Raw genomic sequence first — 20228 nt, 5'->3', positions numbered from 1 at the left:
ATATACAGGCTAGGAGTTATCACTCCCAAAATGCATCTAATTCAGAGACAGCCAGGTAAGTAGCATTTTCAGGATGAGACTAGCTAGCTATGGCAGCCTTCGTGTTTTATTGTAATAGAGAATGTAGCAAGAATGCGCTTTAATGTGCATCGCGCCTAGGGCAGCGCCCATTACCTTGAACGTCTGCCCTACGTGCGACAAACACCCCAAAGTAGCTCCGGGTTCCAGAACTTTTTTGGTTGCAGAGCGTAGTGCGTTTTTTCAGTACGCATTTGGCGCGTTTGTAGCGCATTTTGTCATGTGACAAACACGCAGCAAAATGCACGTCTGTGGCCCACGCTTGATGACCCGGGATTGCAGCGTGTTTTCAAAACGCGTGGCAAAGCGCACTTTTTTTGTGTGTCATGTCACAAGTTTAGGAAACGCTCAGGTGTGTATGCAGCCTAAGGGACTAATGCAAAATGAAAGATTTGTCTGAAGAATTTGCACATAGAAATAATGTATTACAAACATTTTTAATTTTTTAGGAATACACAAAGTTACAAACATAATGATTCATAATACACAAAATATACAGTACAGTCATTATCCATATGGCTTTCACATCTATGCATATTAGGAATGCATGCAAAATGGCACGCTTTCCCGACATGAACAGAAACCCGCTGCTCTTTAGCAGAGGCATTGTCAACCATGTGTGATCTCGTGGGCAGCAGCACAATGCAGTTTAATGCGGCACAATTTTACAAAAGGGTTGCAGACTTTTTTTTTTCCTGTTCTTTTCGCGGATACGGCAGCCGTTGAAAATAGCGGGCTGGCCTATATGTGACGTGTGAAAACACGCATAAGATGCACCCGTGCAAGTGCTAACCTGCGCATACATAGCTGTGATCCAAGACTAAAGTTAATATATTTCAAATAAAGTATTCTGCAATTTTTTTGTAAAGTTTTTGGACTTAAAAAAATCTGTCATAATGAGATAATAAAAATAACATAGTATGTGTATATAAAAACAATGGTGCTATAACCATCTAAACAATTTGTGTTAATATACTGAGGATAATTAATAGACATAGCAAAAAAAAACCAGTTCTTATGAAAAAAAAAAAAAATTGAATTAATTAATATGTCAAATTATACAATATGTATTATAACACTAACCTTATATCCTAAAGTAAATCCATTGAAAAACGTAAAAACGCATTAACAAACTTAACAAAAGGTGTAGACATACAAGCATAAACAAAACAAAGAAAAAGCGTGTCACTCTGAGAATCCCTTCATTTGATTTTTTTTTTCTCCAGAAGGGTGGCACCATATTTGTTGAGGCATCATGCAGGTTCTACTTGCTGGACTGAGAGACCAGCGCAGAGATCATGTAAATCCTGGTGCCTGTTACTGGGGAATGGCGGAAAGTTGAGGAATGCTTCCTCTTGCCTACAGCAGACTGACAGCAGGTGGAGTTTCTTTGTAAAATAACACAGATTTTGTATCCTGTCATTAATCTGGTGGCCGTGGAATGTGACTGCTGATAGTGCTGGAACACTTCTGCTGGTGAAGTGATAATTTAAACAAACCCCTTGTGCATTCACTTTTCTTCCTAAACATCACCACGTGCATTAGTGCTATGATATAATAACATCAACAGTCCAATTCCAATCATAGTCCTTTTATATTTGTGCTTGTGTTCCACAATCACTCCCGTTTCTGAAAATGTGTCCTACGTGTTCCTTCACCTTCCAAACTAAGCTCTCACCACTTTAGGCAATATCCAGTTTGAAAAAGTGTATGGTAGAAAATACATTCCCAGCACACAGGTTAATTTGTTACTTTTAATGTATTTTATTTTATTACTAGTATTATTGCTATAAACTTTTGCCTTTTTCTGGATTTAAAATGTTGTGGACACTATACACATTGTTTTGGTATATCATATTGCTGAGCTGCATTTAAAATTTTCTATACATCTGCTGGTGATCCTAGAACACATTGGCTGATGATCTAGGATCACACTTGCTATAACACATCTGCTGGTGATGCTGGAACACATCTGCTGATGTTGATGGGACACACCTGCTGGTGATCCGGGAACACATCTGCTGGTGCTGATGGAACACACCTGCTAGTGATCCAGGAACACATCTGCTTTTGATCCTGGAACACATCTGCTGGTAATCCTGGAACACATCTGCTTTTGATCCTGGAACACATCTGCTGGTGATGCTGGAAAATTACATTGCAAGCTCTCACGAGCATGGCCCTCCTCCCCCTTTTTTTGTATTGATTATTTTTGTAACCGTACTGTCTCTGTTTATATTGAAAAGTGTTGTGTAAACTGTTGGCACTATATAAATCTTATATAATAATAATAATGTCAGTCTTAAAAGGTTTCAAAGAAAATAATCAGTAATATTCAAAGCAGAGAGAGAGGCAAGCTCCAGGAATACATACCTTCTGCCCTACTATGGAACTGCCTTCATATATTCTGCAAGGGACTGCGCACAACCAGATTAAAGTAAACCAAGTGGCTTAAGCATAGCTGTCGAATTTGCTAGATATTATTGGCAGCTCTTTGAGTTTGTTCACTCGTTTCCCGAAATGGTTCTTTAAGCTAACTAAGAAGACCATCTCCATACCTCTATTATTATCATATATGAACCTTAGAGTTTTGATCAGGATATTCACTAAGCCAGCTACTGGAGGTGGTTTAAGCTGTCTGACATCTCCTTTACCAACATTCATACAATCATCTTTCTATGCTTTCCAGTTCTAATTATGAGTTTGGAGATACCTTGTCTTCTTTAAGAAGTCTTACAGCTTTAATATTTTGAATATATATATATATTACCAACTGCAAGTTGTTTTTTCTTTAAGGCAATCTAAAGATTAAATGTTTCTCCAAGGTGAGACTATATTGCTAAACTTCAGTATTGCAGCATAGAAAGGCAATGCATGAAAAACAACATCCTGTTCATTTCACAAAGCTTATTAAATATTACATATGTGATGTTCTGTTAGGCAAGCTGGTGTGAAGATACAGCGAATGTTCTCAAATGTGCCCATAAGACACAAATTTGTCTTCTGGAACTTTGCTAGGAATAAACACGGTGTCAAGAAACGTGCAGCTCAAACCATGTTATCGTGTGCTGGGGCACGGAAATGGCCGAGGCTGAAGCTGCCAACAGGAGCACCTGCGCCAAAGCTGTTAAGCAAGACTATGCAACAGTTGTCATTAGTATCTTCTTCTTCACCGTCTGCCCTTTCCTCATCTCTGACTGGTCGCACCTGGCAAACTGAAACAAAACAAACGTTTTAGAGCTTTAAATTGGAACTGTATTCTTACACCTTTCAGAAAGGTCCCCATCTCAAATTTTGCCTCTATCATGACTCCACTTCAAAATCTGTCTCTATCATGACCTCATAAACAGGAAGTTAGCACCCATTAGAGAGGTCCCCACTTCAATTTCTGGGCTCTATCATGACTTCATTAAGTGAAAGCTAGAACCCTTCAGATGTCTTCAATTCTAATTCTGCCACTACCATGAGTTCATCAAGAGAAGGTCCCAACTAAAATGCTAAGATCCCAACTAAAATGCTACTATCATGATTTCATCAAGAGTATTTAGCACCCTCCTGAGAAGTCCCCACTTCAATTCCATCTCTACCATGACTTCAACAAGAAAACACTGGCACGCTTCATCTGCGCTCCCAGTCTCCTCAGCACTCCTTCTCCATCTTCCACCTGCCTGTCCCTGCTGGCATGACTTATACCTATTTATGAAGTGGCCTGCCCCCTGCCAGCTCATTTTCTGAGGATTGGATGGGGGCCTCATAAATATGCCCAGCAGCTCCTTCTAGCTTCCGGCCACTACATCTGGAAGCTTCTCCAAGGTTCCAGAAGGCAGGGGGAAGCACCAAAGAAACTGCTTGCTGAGTCATCCAGCCTCCCTGACTCACTCAACCCTGACCCAGTTTCAACCCAGGCCTGGCTCTCAGCAAGGCCAAATTTTCCTACACTATAAATCTATGAACACCTAGCACACTAGAGGGTTATACAGACAGCACCCTTTAGAGAGATTCCCCACTTCATTCCATCTCTATCATGAATTCATCACAAGAAGGTTAGCACTCATCAGAGACATCCCCACCTCTAATTCCACCTCTATCATGACTTTCTCAAAAGAAGGTTAGCATCCTTCAGAGAGGTCCTCACTTTAAATTTTACCTCTATCATGACTTCATCGAGAGAAGGTTAGCACCCCTCAGAGATGTCCTCTCCCACTTTTCATTTATTTGAAGCTTGAGGCTTTCATTTTGTCCATTCAATCCCCACCCCTGACCCATTCAAAATCACCTTTGCCATACTCCCACATTATTCTTTTCCATTGCTTTCTATGAACCACCTGAAAAAAATACTTGGTGCTTTTGGGTAGGGGGCATAGGACCTCCTCCTATAATACAGTGCGGGAGTCTAGCTGTCACAATCCAAGCCCAGATAGGCTAAATCATAACCCAACTCCTGACCTAGTCCTTAACCAGATCTCCAACCCATCATTGAGATCTCAGTGGTGGGAGCCGGTAGATGGGCATTTTGCAGCTATTGCAGAATATTGAAGGTAACGTGTTTAGCTCACCCAGCCTTTTTCCGGAGTTTGCAAGAAACATGAAAGGCCATAAGAGGAAAGAGACAACGCGGTCCATCTTTAACCTTCTAATCAGTGAGAAATCTGAAAACATTAAGAACATTCATGTGAACTTTTCGGGTCCAACACTGCAGTTTGAAATCACAGCAATATACATAAAAAAACATACTGTACATACATGAGAGACATTTCCCTTCAATTCCTGACCCATAACCAAAACAGGAAGTTAGCAGAAATCCCTTCAAAGTGAGAGTGGAATTAGTGTCCCCATTTGAAGATTCTCCCGCCTATATCTGTTCTGGTGACAACCCAAAATTTGGTATTTTCTTTCACTTTCAGAGATAACAGTAAACAAGACATATAGATAACGTGAATATCCCTAATGGGGGCACAGACCGCATTAAAAACTGAAAAGCGCTTTGTAAACTTTTGGCGCTATATAAATATTGTATAATATTAATTATAATCCTTCTCCACTCTATCCAAAACTAAAAAAAAAGTTTTGCCTTTAGCTATACTTTAATTGAGCACACAATTGCCTTTAGAGGGGACTGCCTTAAACGCTCACAGATCTTTTGAAAGCCAGAGCATGTTGCTCTACAGAGAGATACTGTGTGGTGGCAGCTTTGCAAGTAAGAATTTATTTTTTTGACGGGGATCAATAGTCAAGACGCAAGATTTGTTTTTCTGTAATAGAAAGGGACGTTTGGTTTGTAGTTAGAGCTTGTCAGGAAAAGATTTATTTCTAAGTGTCTCGCTTTATTGCTGTTGACGTTGCAGTTGATAGAGCATATACATACATACAGGGGGACCATGGAGAATGAACATAGCCAACCTCTAACAGGAAGTCAGATGACAGCAACGGGAAAGAAAAATTGAGATTTTGAGGAGACTGAGAGCAATAGAAGAGCTTTTTTGAGTTAAGAATATATATCAAATAGAATATATTTTTTTAAACCAGAGTTAAGAGTCATCTTAACCACTTAAGCTCCGGAAGGTTTTACCCCCTTCATGACCAGGCCATTTTTTGCTATTCAGCACTGCCCCACTTTAACTTGTAATTGTGCATTTATGCAGTGCAGTACGCAAAAGAAATTTATTTTATTTTTTTTCACATAAATAGAGCTTTCTTTTGGTGGTATTTGATCACCACTGGGTTTTTTATTTTTTATTATATAAATCAAAAATATACCAAAAATTGTTGAAAAGAAAAAATATATTTTCTACTTTCTGTTGTAAAACATAATCAATCAAATCAAATTTTTTCATAAATTTAGGCTAAAATGTATTCAGCACTGCGCCACTTTAACTGGTAATTGTGCGGTCATGCAGTGCTGTACGCAGATTACATTTTTTATTATATAAATCGAGACATACTGGAAAAAAATAAATAAATAAATAAATTTAAAAAAAAAATAATAATAATAATATATAGATATATATATCTATATATTATACTTTCTGTTATAAAACATATCCAATCAAATCAAATTTCTTCATAAATTTAGACTAAAATGTATGCACCACTTTAACTGGTAATTGCGTGGTCACACAGTGCTGTACGCAAATTACATTTTTTATCATATAAATCAAGAAATACTGAAAAAAAAAATATATATATATATCTATAGATATATATATATCTATAGATATATATATATATCTATAGATATATATACATATTATATTATATAGATATATATATATATAGATATATATATCTATATCTATATATATATATATAGATATAGATATATATATCTATATATACTTTCTGTTATAAAACCTATCCAATCAAATCAAATTTCTTCATAAATTTAGGCTATTGATATCGTTTTTTTTTTCACACAAATAGAGTTTTCTTTTGGTGGTATTTGATCACTGGGTTTTTTTATTACATAAACGAAAAAAAGACTGAAATTGAAAGAAGAAAATAAAATTTCTACTTTCTGTTATTAAACATATCCAATCAAATCAAATTTCTACATAAATTTAGGCTAACATGTATTCAGCACTGTGCCATTTTAACTGGTAATTGCGCGGTCATGCAGTGCTGTAGGCAAATTACATTTTTTATTATATAAATCAAAAAATACTGAAAAAAAAATATATATATCTATATATATAGATATATATATATAGATATATATATTCTACTTTCTGTTATAAAACCTATCCAATCAAATCAAATTTCTTCATAAATTTAGGCTAAAAATGTATTCAGCACTGAGCTAGTTTAACTGGTAATCGTGCGGTCATGCAGTGCTGTACGCAAATTATATTTTTTATTATATAAATCAAAAAATACTAAAAATTAAAAAAAAAAAAGATATTTTCTACTTTCTGCTATAAAACATATCCAGCTAAAATGAATTCAGCACTGCGCTACTTTAACTGGCAATTGCACGGTCACGCAGTGCTGTACGCAAATTAAATTTATATCATTATTTATTTTTACACAAATAGAGCTTTCTTTTGGTGGTATTTGACCACTATTGGGTTTTTTATTTTTTATTAAACGAAAAAAGACTGAAAATTTTTAAAGAAAACATATTTTGTTATATTATAATATTTTGTTATAAAAAGATATATAAAAAAAAAAAAATTAGGCCAAAATGTATTCTGCTACATGTCTTTGGTAAAAAAAAAAAAAAAAATCACAATACGTGCATAGTAATTGGTTTGTGTGCAAATTATACTGTCTACAAACGATGGTGTATATATTATATACTGGAAATTTTATTTATTTTTATTTTTTTATACTAATAATGGCAGCAATCAGCAACTTATAGTGGCACTGACACTAACTGACACTTTGATGGGACCTGACTAACTGCCACTGACATCACCAGTGACACTAATACAGTGATCAGCGTTAATAATATGCACTGTCACTGTACTAATGACACTGGCTGGGAAGGGGATAACTTTTTAGGGGCAATTAACATTTTGCACCCTGCTTTATAGGCAGAAATAAACTAATACAGCTGCTGTGTTGTTTACCAACACAGAAATAAGACGTACCTCTGATCAAATCCCAATATCTTGTACAGTACATGTATTTAAACTACCAGGTGCTAAAGGGGTGTGACCACATATTAACACTACAAATTCTGCAGGGACCCTCTGCACACTGCCATACACCCTTCCCAGCAAACTATGCCATGAAAAACAGGGATGTTTAGTTCACACATATTGCAATACATTGTTTAACCACTCGATCTCTGGAGGATTTACCCCCCCATCCTGACCAGGCCATTTTTGCGATACAGCACTGCGTCACTTTAACCGACAATTGCGCGGTTGTGCGACGATGTACCCAAATAAAATTGACGTCCTTTTTTCCCCCACAAATAGAGCTTTCTTTTGGTGGTATTTGATCACCTCTGCGTTTTTTTTTTGAGCTATAAACAAAAAAAAAGACCGACAATTATTTATTTTTTACTTTCTGCTATAAAATATATCCAATTAAAAAAAAAATCGAATTTCTTCATACATTTAAGCCAGTATGTATTCTGCCACATGTCTTTGGTTAAAAAAAAAATCCCAATAAGCGTATATTGATTGGTTGGCACAAAATATAGCATCTACAAACTATGGGATATTTTGATTTATTTCATTTTTTTTTTTTTTTTACTAGCAATGGCGGCGGTCAGCGACTTATAGCAGGACTGTGATATTGCGGCAGACAATCAGACACTAACTGACACTTTTGACACATTTTGGGGACCAGTGACACTAATACAGTGATCAGTGCTAAAATATGCACTGTCACTGTACTAATGACACTGGCTGGGAAAGGAGTTAACATCAGGGGCGATCAAAGGGTTAACTGTGTGCCTAACCATTGTTTTTCTAAACTGTGGGAGGTGCTTTTACTAGGGGAAGAGCTGCATACGGATGGGATATTTTTATTTATTCATTTTTATTTTTATTTTTTTACTAGTAATGGCAGCGATCGGGACTTATAGCGGGACTGCGGACAGTTGGAAACTAATGCCCCGTACACACGATCGGAATTTCCGTCAGAAAAAACGTGGATGGTTTTTCCGACGGAATTCCGCTCAAGCTTGCCTTGCATACACACGGTCACACAAAAGTTCTCTGAACTTTCGACCGTCAAGAACGCGGTGACGTACAACACGTACGACGAGCCGAGAAAATGAAGTTCAATGCTTCCGAGCATGCGTCGAATTGTTTCCGAGCATGCGTGGTTTTTTGCGCTTCCGAATTGCACACAGACGATTGGATAGGAACTTTTTCCGACCGAAAAATAGAGAACCTGCTCTCAATCTTTTGCTGGCTGGAATTCCGCCAGCAAAAGTCCGATGGAGCATACACACGGTCGCATTTTCCAACAAAAAGCTCTCATCTGAGTTTTGCTGGTGGCATTTCCGATCTTGTGTACGTGTTACTGACACTTTTTGGGGACCAGTGACACTAACACAGTGATCAATGCTAAAAATATGCACTTGCACTGTCACTGTACTAATGACACTGGCAGGGAAGGGGTTAACATCAGGGGCAATCAAAGGGTTAACTGTGTGCCTAGCCAGTGTTTTTGTGTATTGTGGGAGGTGCTTTTACTAGGGGAAGACATCGATCCATGTCCCTGCTTTGCAGAAACACAAGATCCATACCTTCCCTCTTGTCAGAATGACGATCTGCCTTGTTTACATAGCAGACTGCCGTTCCAGCTCTGTGCTGGATGATCGGCGTGTGCCGGCAGACATCGAGTTTGAGGTACGGTGGGATCAGCTCCGCTGTGTATAGTATACATTTACAATATACAATTATACACAGCGGGAGCGGGCCGGCGGCGGCGTGCATGTGCGCCCCCTACCTGGAAGTGTTGGATCATGTACTAGGTACACCATCCGGTGCAGCAGTGCCACCGTATAAGTAAGTTATATGTTCGGCAAGTAGTTAAGCAGACCAACTGCATTAAAATAATCCCTTTTTTGGCCAGTCAAGTTCTTCCCCCTACAAACTCCCTCATCCATGTTTTTATGGACCTTGCTTTGTGCACTGGTCCCAATCATTTGGTGGAGGGGGGGTTATGGTGTGGGGTTGTTTTTCAGGGGTTGGGCTTGGCCCCTTAGTTCCGGTAAGGGGAACTTTTAAGGTGTCAGCATACCAAGACATTTTGTACAGTTTCATGCTACCAATATTGTGGGAACCTTTTTTATGGGTGGCCCCTTCCTGTTCCAACATGACTGCACGCCAGTACACAAAGCAAGGTCCATAAAGACATGGCTGAGCGAGTTTGGGGTGGAGGAACTTGACTGACCTGCACAGAGTCCTGACCTCAACCTGATAGAACACTTTTGGGATGAATTAGAGCGGAGACTGCAAGCCAGGCCTTCTTGTCCAACGTCAGTGCCTGACCTCACAAATGTGCTTCTGGAAGAATGGTCAAACATTCCCATAGACACTCCTAAACCTTGTGGACAGCCTTACCAGAAGAGTTGAAGCTGTTATAGCTGCAAAGGGTGGGCCAACTCAATATTGAACCCTACGGACTAATGCCCCGTACACACGGTCGGACATTGATCGGACATTTTGACAACAAAATCCTAGGATTTTTTCCAACGGATGTTGGCTCAAACTTGTCTTGCATACACACGGTCACACAAAGTTGTCGGAAAATCCGATCATTCTGAACACGGTGACGTAAAACACGTACGTCGGGACTATAAACGGGGCAGTAGCCAATAGCTTTCATCTCTTTATTTATTCTGAGCATGCGTGGCACTTTGTGCGTCGGATTTGTGTACACACGATCGGAAATTCCGACAACGGATTTTGTTTTCGGAAAATTTTATAGCCTGCTCTCAAACTTTGTGTGTCGGAAAATCCGATGGAAAATGCGTGATGGAGCCCACACACGGTCGGAATTTCCGACAACAAGGTCCTATCACACATTTTCCGTTGGAAAATCCGACCGTGTGTACGGGGCATTAGACTGGGATGCCATTAAAGTTCAAGTGCGTGTAAAGGCAGGTGTCCCAATACTTTTGACATTATAGTGTATATCTTGTTTCTGTTGCAATGCAGGTCAGTGACCAGACCTGAACCTAGTAGCTCTCCCTCACCTTGTGTCTCTTTGCCCCAGGTTGGAATGGTGTCCGCCGTAGCATTTGCAGTGGCAGAGCAGAGTAGGACTGGCCTTAAGAGTGATTGGAATAAAATGTAATAAAATACTGCGCCAACCCCAAAAGTGAGCAGCCAACACAACAATAAGACTAATTGTGAACAAATGTGTAAATAAAAAGTGTGGCGCTGAAAGTAAGTGAACGTAGCGAACCTTAAAAAAGGGGCTATGTAAACAAAAGATATAGTGATCCGTCTCTCATAGTGAAGAGCACAACATATAAGAATCACACCGTGAGTAAATGTAAAGGACATCATGCGATAGTGAGTCGCAAGGAAGTCGCATCACTATAATAAAAATTATTAACAAAGGTGATGTGATATGGTGACTGGATACAAACACAGTATCATATACAAATAGTCAATGAAATAAACTCATGTGTGATCTAAAATATACATCAAAGCATGAATGTGGTAACATGGAATTTGCAATAATAGTGACCTGTTAATAAAAACACACTATCAGATATAGGTGAAAACAAACCCATGTGTAACCATAGGCATGTAATAAAAAACAAACACAATACTAATTCCAAATGTGAGTGAGAGCAAACGTGTGATAGTCCATGAGGCATCAAAGGTAAACAGTGACGAGTGAAAACACATTGTTGCTACAAATGTCTGACAGTCTCTTAGGTAGATGTGTTGAACAGTGGATAAATACACCCGGGAGTGCCTTCACCTTCCAGGAATTGGGGAGAGAAAAAGGTACTCTTACCAGAAGTAGTGGACCCAGCTCACCGTACGGTGGTGGATTTGTCAGGCATGGAACCGGAGACGTGGAGTCAAGCTCCCAGGACGAACCATACGATCCCCTCCTCTGTAGGCCGATGAAAGTCCAAAACGCCAGTGATTGCGGAGATAGATAAAACTCCCCAACAGTAGGCAATGGTAAACACAGCTCTCCAAAAATGTCTCCTCCAGATGCAGGTATTATATTCAAGGCATAAAAAAGAGAAAAAGCCTCCACATAGCGTAAATCCAAATGATGGAATTTATTAAAGTAAAAAATATCCAAGCGAATGAATATCAAATAAAAACACTTCAATTGAACAATAAAAGCAGCGCAGTATAAGGTGGCTTGGGCCGCCGCCTTAACCCTACAAGTTTCGTCTACAAAGACTTCAACTGGGGTATATGCTAGCCGACCACCTCCTGCTCTTATATGTGACTACTAATTGCTAAATCACAAGCCTGTATCTCCGACATGGAATCTAACTTCCGGTATCCCACGTGCGTTCCAAACGCCATGATGTCACATGACGCGACGTCCTTACGTGGCTCTCGCGTGCGTTCCAAACGTCAAGGCGTCACACACCACGACGCCATGCTGTAGGTCAGTGTAGAATTAATCTACCGGATAAGTGACCCAAAACGTAGCGCCGTAACCAAGCCTCTATATGAATCGCCAATCTGCGCCAATCTCTTGAGCCATGTGACTACCACGTCATCCGTCTGGCTCCAGGATATGCCATAGGCTAAAAAATCCCTGATTGCACTAGTCCGGCGTAGTGACGTAGGACTCGGGACGACGCAGACCACGTTTGATGTGGGGATGATTCACTCGGGGTGGGCTACAAGCTACGTCACCCATCCGCGCTGGGCGCATCCAACACGACGTCACCAACACCACACCTGAGATGAGCCGACAGGGGAATATGCCAACGGCTCAAAACCCCGTTTTGCCAACGTGATGTGGTGACGTCAGGCACGTGTACGCACACCTCGCGTAAAAAACCTAAACCAAAATAAATAAATATGAAATGCAAATGCGATCCAAGCCTGATAACTGGATACACATCAATTAAATATATATTCTAAAACATCAATGCCAATATGAAAATAATGTTCTAGTAAGGACATTAGGAAGTAAAATTTGGTAGGGCCGCACAGACTTTGACAAAAAATATAAATATTATACAATACAGTATATAAATATGAAGGAAGATATATTGGCAGTACGAGAACATATAGATGTATAAAAGAAACATACTGTTAGATTCATCTAACAAGAAGCAAGAAATAGTAACTACATGATGATAGAGTACGAATATCCGTGTGTAAAAAAAAAGAAACTAAAAATAAAAGAATGTTCTATACAGTCATACAGACCATCTAATGTAAATAGAACGTTCTCGGGTGAGTACTACACACATAGTGCCAAAACAACTATGCGTTGAAAAAACATATAGTTCCAATGAGTCAGGATTTTGGTCCTCACCCAAAGTAAACTGCACCTGATATGCATCCTGTGCAAATATCATAATATCTCCTAATCGTAGGATGGGGAAATAATCACAATAGATGTTCAAAAGGCCAGAGAAGAAAGTGAAAAGGACACTACATCTAATGGTTAATGTGTAGAAACACATATCAATCCTACCAAAGGCAGAAATTAAAAATATGTCTGCCCAAAATAGATGGTTATCATCACTTCACACAAAGCGACTTATTGGAACAAAGGTATAGGATAGTGCAATCAGGCCTGGTTAATAAAAGCATTGATATAACAGTCAATGTTTAACCCATAGGGTATATAACATTTTAACTGGTATATCCAGAATGTTTCTAGCCTAGAAACACCTCTAAGACATGATTCACCCCTCCAGTGTGGAAGGAATTTATCTATAATTTGAAAACTAGTACCTGCAGGGTTTTGGTTGTGACACTCTAGGTAATTCCTGGGCACGCTATGGTTAGTGCGTCCCTTTTTTATGCTGGTTATATGTTCACTTACCCTTGTGGAAAATGTCCATATGGTACGCCCCACGTACTGTTTCCCACAAGGGCAAATTATCAGGTAGACGACATACCTAGTGGTACAGGTCGTAAAGTGTTTCATATTATACTCCAATGACGTAGAAGTGGATTTGAACTTTTCGGGTCTTTTTACGTCCACAGATGTTATGTACACATACCCTGCATCTACGGCATGGATAATACCCTTTCAAGTTTTGAAAAAAGACTGGGGTGATTGAAGGATCTATCACATTGAGTGCGATCTGTCCACTCAAAGGGAGGGCTCCCCTATAAATCACGCCTGCATTGTCAGGAAGTGTTGGACCCAATACTTGATCACTTTTAAGGACCTTCCAATGCTTACGAATGATGTCCTTAATTTGTTGTACGGAACATGTAGTGAGGAAAGACCATCTGTTGATTTCTTCATCAATATGAGAGGACTGGTATCCTCTACAAATCTGGATTTAGGTATGTCTGCTTGGTGGTAGAAGTCCTGGAGGTTGGTACAGTTTCGTAGCAGTTGACTACATGGTACTGACTTTAGCCAAGCCAAGTGGTGACAGCTGTCAACCGGAATGTAGCCATTCCGGTCAGTGGCTTTGAAGAAAGTTTTAGTCACTAGTTGTTTGTCTGATGCAAAAATTTCAAAGTCTAGAAAATGTATGCTAGAATAGCTTGCTTCATAGGACAACTCAATCCCAATATTGTTGTTGTTAAGAGTTGACATAAAGTAATCGAGGGAGCCCCGATCTCCCCTCCTTAGGAGGAGGATGTCGTCTATGTATCAAGTCCAAAGAACAATCTTGGGTCGATTTTGAGCATAGACGACATCCTCCTTCCACCGGGCCATGAAGATATTAGCCAGGCTGGGGGCAAATTTAGCCCCCATAGCCACACCCTTTTGTTGGAGGAAAAAGTCATTATTGTACCAAAAATACTATGTTTGGTGGCAAAATGTAACAGGTCCATGATGTACCTTTTCTGAGTACCGGGAAACCTACTGTTTCTAGCTAGAAATAATTCAACAGCTGACAGGCCTAAGTCATGTGATATACATGTATATAAAGAGGCAACATCTGCTGTAACTAACAGTAAATCTTCACTGTAGTTAACTTGTTGTAACAAAGAGACAGTATGCCTCGTATCTTTAAGATAAGATAGGAGAGCTTTAACTATAGACTGCAGGTGGAAATCAATGTATCGCCCTATGCGGGAAGTCACAAGTCTATCCCGCTGCGGGATGGTGAAGGCACTCCCGGGAGTATTTATCCACTGTTCAACACATCTACCTAAGAGACTGTCAGACATTTGTAGCAATAGTGTGTTTTCACTCGTCACTGCTTACCTTTGATGCCTCATGGACTATCACGTTTACTCTCACTCACATTTGGAATTAGTATTGTGTTTGTTTTTTATTACATGCCTATGGTTACACATGGGTTTGTTTTTCATCTATATATGATAGTGTGTTTTTATTAACAGGTCACTATTATTGCAAATTCCATGTTATCACATTCATGTTTTGATGTGTATTTTAGATCACACATGAGTTTATTTCATTGAGCATTTGTATATGATACTGTTTTTATCCAGTCACCATATCACATCACCTTTGTTAATAATTTTTATTATAGTGATGTGACTTCCTTGCGACTCACTATCGCATGATGTCCTTTACATTTACTCACGGTGTGATTCTTATATGTTGTGCTCTTCACTATGAGAGACGGATCACTATATCTTTTGTTTACATAGCCCCTTTTTTAAGGTTCGCTACGTTCACTTACTTTCAGCGCCACACTTTTTATTTACACATTTGTTCACAATTAGTCTTATTGTTGTGTTGGCTGCTCACTTTTGGGGTTGGCGCAGTATTTTACTACATTTTATTTCTGTTTACTTTTGACAACTAATACTGCGGCCTTCCATTATATATATATACATTTATATTTTCAAATTATCCATTTAATCATGGATGTTTTTGATTATCGCACCAGTCGTTTATTCAACATTGAGGGTGTGTTTGTTTCTTTAAATACTGACTCCGAAGTAGGAGGTTTATTTTTGAGGTTGAGGAACCTTATGGTATCAGAATTACATTTAGAGTGAGACATAGCGTTCTTGGAGCAATACTCCAAAGAACGCATGGTTCCCAGAGGTTTAAGGTGGGACGTCCATCCCCAACAAGGAGATCTTGAACTAGAATCATGGTTTTGCTACTTTAACGAGGCAGGAATTTCCTTTTTAGGATTCCTGGTCGAAAAGAAGCGAACCAGAGTAAGTAACATAGACAAAGAAATCAAGGATAGTAGAGACAAACTCCTGCCACATAAGTCTACGTCCAAATATATTACACTTTCTACTAACTTAAAAAATCATTTAGAGAAGGAAGAACGAGAACAAAAAACTAAAAAAACAGAAAAAATACACAAGGGATGTTAATGACTACAAAAACAGTTGTGTATTTAGTTGGCAGAGGAAAGACAATATACCTGAAGGTAGGGAAAATGAACAAGTGCATATGGAAACGTCTGAGACCACCTCCCCATAGCGCTCCCTTACCTAAATCAAGTAAGGCAGAACCTTTGCAGATTGCCAGAGAGTCTAATTATAGACAAGCTGGCCCACACACTCCTACTACCCATCATAGGGGTTCTTCTCTCAACAATGGAGGTAGGGGCAGAGGAAATTGGGTCAAAAGTAGGGGTAAAAAGACAACTTTCATGGATATCATAGATACAACCAATCACCACGTGGAAGAAGAACAAGTCAAAATGATTATTATCAATACCAGTCGCAGAGAACACCTGTACACACCTATAACAGATTCTCACCATTGAGACTAGAACAAGCACGTGGGACATACAATTCACAGTATGCCTATATGGATAGAGAGGAGAACCAATGCAACAGATCTCCGTTCAACTATACAGTTGCAAAAAAAGTATGTGAACCCTTTTGAAATGATATGGATTTCTGCATAAATTGGTCATAAAATGTGATCTGATCTTCATCTAAGTCACAACAATAGTCTGCTTAAACTAATAACACACAAAGAATTAAATGTTACCATGTTTTTATTGAACACACCATGTAAACATTTACAGTGCAGGTGGAAAAAATATGTGAACCCTTGGATTTAATAACAGATTGAACCTCCTTTGGCAGCAATAACTTCAACCAAATGTTTCCTGTAGTTGCAGATCAGATGTGCACAACGGTCAGGAGTAATTCTTGACCATTCCTCTTTACAGAACTATTTCAGTTCAGCAATATTCTTGGGATGTCTGGTGTGAATCGCTGTCTTGAGGTCATGCCACAGCATCTCAATCGGGTTGAGGTCAGGACTCTGACTGGGCCACTCCAGAAGGCGTATTTTCTTCTGTTTAAGCCATTCTGTTGTTGATTTACTTCTATGCTTTGGGTCGTTGTCCTGTTGCAACACCCATCTTCTGTTGAGCTTCAGCTGGTGGACAGATGACCTTAAGTTCTCCTGCAAAATGTCTTGATAAACTTGGGAATTCATTTTTCCTTTGATGATAGCAATCCGTCCAGGCCCTGATGCAGTAAAGCAGCCCCAAACCATGATGCCCCCACCACTATACTTCACAGTTAGGATGAGGTTTTGAAGTTGGTGTGCTGTGCTTTTTTTTTTCTCCACACAGAGTGTTGTGTGTTTCTTCCAAACAACTCAACTTTGGTTTCATCTGTCCACAGAATATTTTGCCAGTACTGCTGTGGAACATCCAGGTGCTCTTGTGCAAGCTGTAAACATGCAGCAATGTTTTTTTTGGACAGCAGTGGCTTCCTCTGTGGTATCCTCCCATGAAATCCATTCTTGTTTAGTGTTTTACATATCGTAGATTCGCTAACAGGGATGTTAGCATATGCCAGAGACTTTTGTAAGTCTTTAGCTGACACTCTAGGATTCTTCTTCACCTCATTGAGCAGTTTGCGCTGTGCTCTTGTAGTCATCTTTACAGGACGCTCACTCCTAGGGAGAGTAGCAGCAGTGCTGAACTTTCTCCATTCATAGACAATAGACAATTTGTCTATTTGGAGATACTTTTATAACCCTTTCCAGCTTTATGCAAGTCAATAATTCTTAATCGTAGGTCTTCTGAGAGCTCTTTTGTGCGAGGCATCATTCACATCAGGCAATGCTTCTTGTGAAAAGCAACCCCAGAACTGGTGTGTGTTTTTTATAGGGCAGGGCAGCTGTAACCAACACCTCTAATCTCATCTCATTAATTGGACTCCAGTTGGCTGACACCTCACTCCAGTTAGCGCTTGGAGATCTCATTAGTCTAGGGGTTCAAATACTTTTTCCACCTGCACTGTGAATGTTTACATGGTGTGTTCAATAAAAACATGGTAACATTTAATTCTTTGTGTGTTATTAGTTTAAGCAGACTGTGATTGTCTATTGTTGTGACTTAGATGAAGATCAGATCACATTTTATGACCAATTTGTACAGAAATCCATATCATTCCAAAAGGGTTCACATACTTTTTATTGCAACTGTAATCAAAGTCACCCTGGACCATCATATTCAGGGGGTTTTCCCAGGGAACAGGAAGGATACAACAGAGGTTCAGAACCAAGCGTGGCTCCAGAGGGGGGCGGCGCGCCAGGAAAAAGAAAGCGAACATAAGAGATGACGGCATTTTTAGTCTAAGTAAAGCTACCTTCACAGAGGCAGAAAAATTAGTTTTAAATAAAGGACTTAAGTTTGTTCCCCCAAAGCAATTAAATAAATTCACCACATTTATTGATGTGCAAAAGTACGTATGGAAACTGAATATCCAGAAATATTTTATCACTAATCCTACTAGACCATCCTTGCCTAAAGTTACCACTCACACGGTACATTCAGGTTTTTCAAATCCTTCCCTTTTTAACCCACCATGCCCAACTGCACCGTCCATTAAAGTTTTTAGGGACATGGTCCTGAAGGATCTGGATGCCCTCCCAAGAAAGAAGATATATAATGACCCTAATATCAAATTGGGTCTTAAATCACTTTGTGAACGGAAGGATCTCACCATACGTCCAGCAGATAAGGGTGGGGGCATTGTTGTTCTTGATAAAAAGGACTATCATTTGGAGATGACTAGTATTTTGAGCGATACGGAAACTTATGTTCGTTTGCCAAAAAACCCTACGTCTGAATTCAAGAAAGCACTTGCTGACCTTATCGATACAGGATCACAGTTGGGCATTTTAGACAAGAAGGAAAAAAGTTATCTTGTACCAGTTGCGCCACGCATCCCTATTATATATTACCAGTCAAAGGTACATAAGGATGCTACCCACCCTTTGGGACATCCAATCATCAGCGAAATAGACTCTGTGACTTCCGGCATAGGGTGATACATTGACTTCCACCTGCAGCCTATAGTTAAATCTATCCCATCTTATCTTAAAGATACTAGGCATACTATCTCTTTGTTACAAGAAGTTAACTCCAGTGAAGATCTACTGTTAGTTACGGCAGATGTTGCCTCTTTATATACATGTATATCACATGACTTAGGCCTATCAGCTGTTGAATTATTTCTAACTAGAAACAGTAGGCTTCCCGGTACTCAGAAAAGGTACATCATGGACCTGTTACATTTTGCCACCAAACATAACTATTTTTGGTACAATAATGACTTTTTCCTCCAACAAAAGGGTGTGGCTATGGGGGCTAAATTTGCCCCCAGCCTGGCTAATATCTTCATGGCCCCGTGGGAGGAGGATGTCGTCTATGCTCAAAATCGACCCAAGATTGTTCTCTGGGCTCAATACATAGACGACATCCTCCTCCTAAGGAGGGGAGATCGGGGCTCCCTCGATAACTTTATGTCAACTCTTAACAACAACAATATTGAGATTGGGTTGTCCTATGAAGCAAGCTATTCTAGCATACATTTTCTAGACTTGGACATTTTTGCATCAGACAAACAACTAGTGACTAAAACTTTCTTCAAAGCCACTGACCAGAATGTGAGTAGAAGAGAAAGTCTGGACAGCCGCACACCAGGAATATATAATCCAACGAAATTTCTTTATTGTAAAATCAGGATCAAATCATATACAAGACACCATGGATAGAATGTACAGGCAATCAGCTAACGCGTTTCACGCTCTTGTGGAGCGCTTACTCATAGCTAACAATAATGAAAAATAAAACCACATATATATACTATCTGTCATGAATCATGTGACCAAGTGATAAATCTAAAATGTAGAACAGCTGGGGTCCAACTGTGAAGGGTGTGAACACTGGTTAATGATCAATGAACACGGGGGATAAGAATCCCTGTGAGTGCAGAGTATATATGTGTAAGCAACGGAAAAATATATAAGAAAAAAGCTAATTATGTGAAATGCTAAATGTGCATTTAAATGTAAAAAACATGAACTTGGTATTAAAAAATATATAGGTAAAAAAGGACTATATTAGAAGTGAGATAAATAGTGAATGAAAATAATGAAAAGAATAAAAACTTGATGAATGGTGAGTATTGGTATAAAACTAAATTATACCGGGAAGAGAAAGAGAATCAATACGTGTTGGGTATATAGGTGGAATGGAACTAAAGAGAAAAAAGAAAACGTGGAGTTGCCGTATGTGCAAGCAATATCACTGTGATGTGATACTTGTGCTATGTGTAGTGAATGTAGAACCAAAAAAAAATAAA

At 39.2% G+C, this 20228-nt stretch overlaps 1 long non-coding RNA gene across 1 annotated transcript in view; it reads right to left on the bottom strand.

Moving 5' to 3' along the window:
- Window positions 1–499: 499 nt before the first annotated feature.
- The window catches only part of LOC141148522 (uncharacterized), a 44798-nt gene continuing 25069 nt past the window's right edge, over window positions 500–20228 (bottom strand). The window contains exons 2-3 of the long non-coding RNA XR_012245229.1: window positions 4635–4727; window positions 500–3293 (exon numbers count right to left, since the gene is read on the bottom strand). This is a non-coding gene — a long non-coding RNA (uncharacterized lncRNA). The remainder of the gene's footprint in view (window positions 3294–4634; window positions 4728–20228) is intronic.

This window comes from Aquarana catesbeiana, linkage group LG06 (assembly GCF_042186555.1).
Source record: "Aquarana catesbeiana isolate 2022-GZ linkage group LG06, ASM4218655v1, whole genome shotgun sequence".
Taxonomy (NCBI): Eukaryota; Metazoa; Chordata; class Amphibia; order Anura; family Ranidae; genus Aquarana; species Aquarana catesbeiana.
Note: the sequence above shows the minus strand (reverse complement) of the source record. Positions and strands in the feature narration are given on the sequence as shown.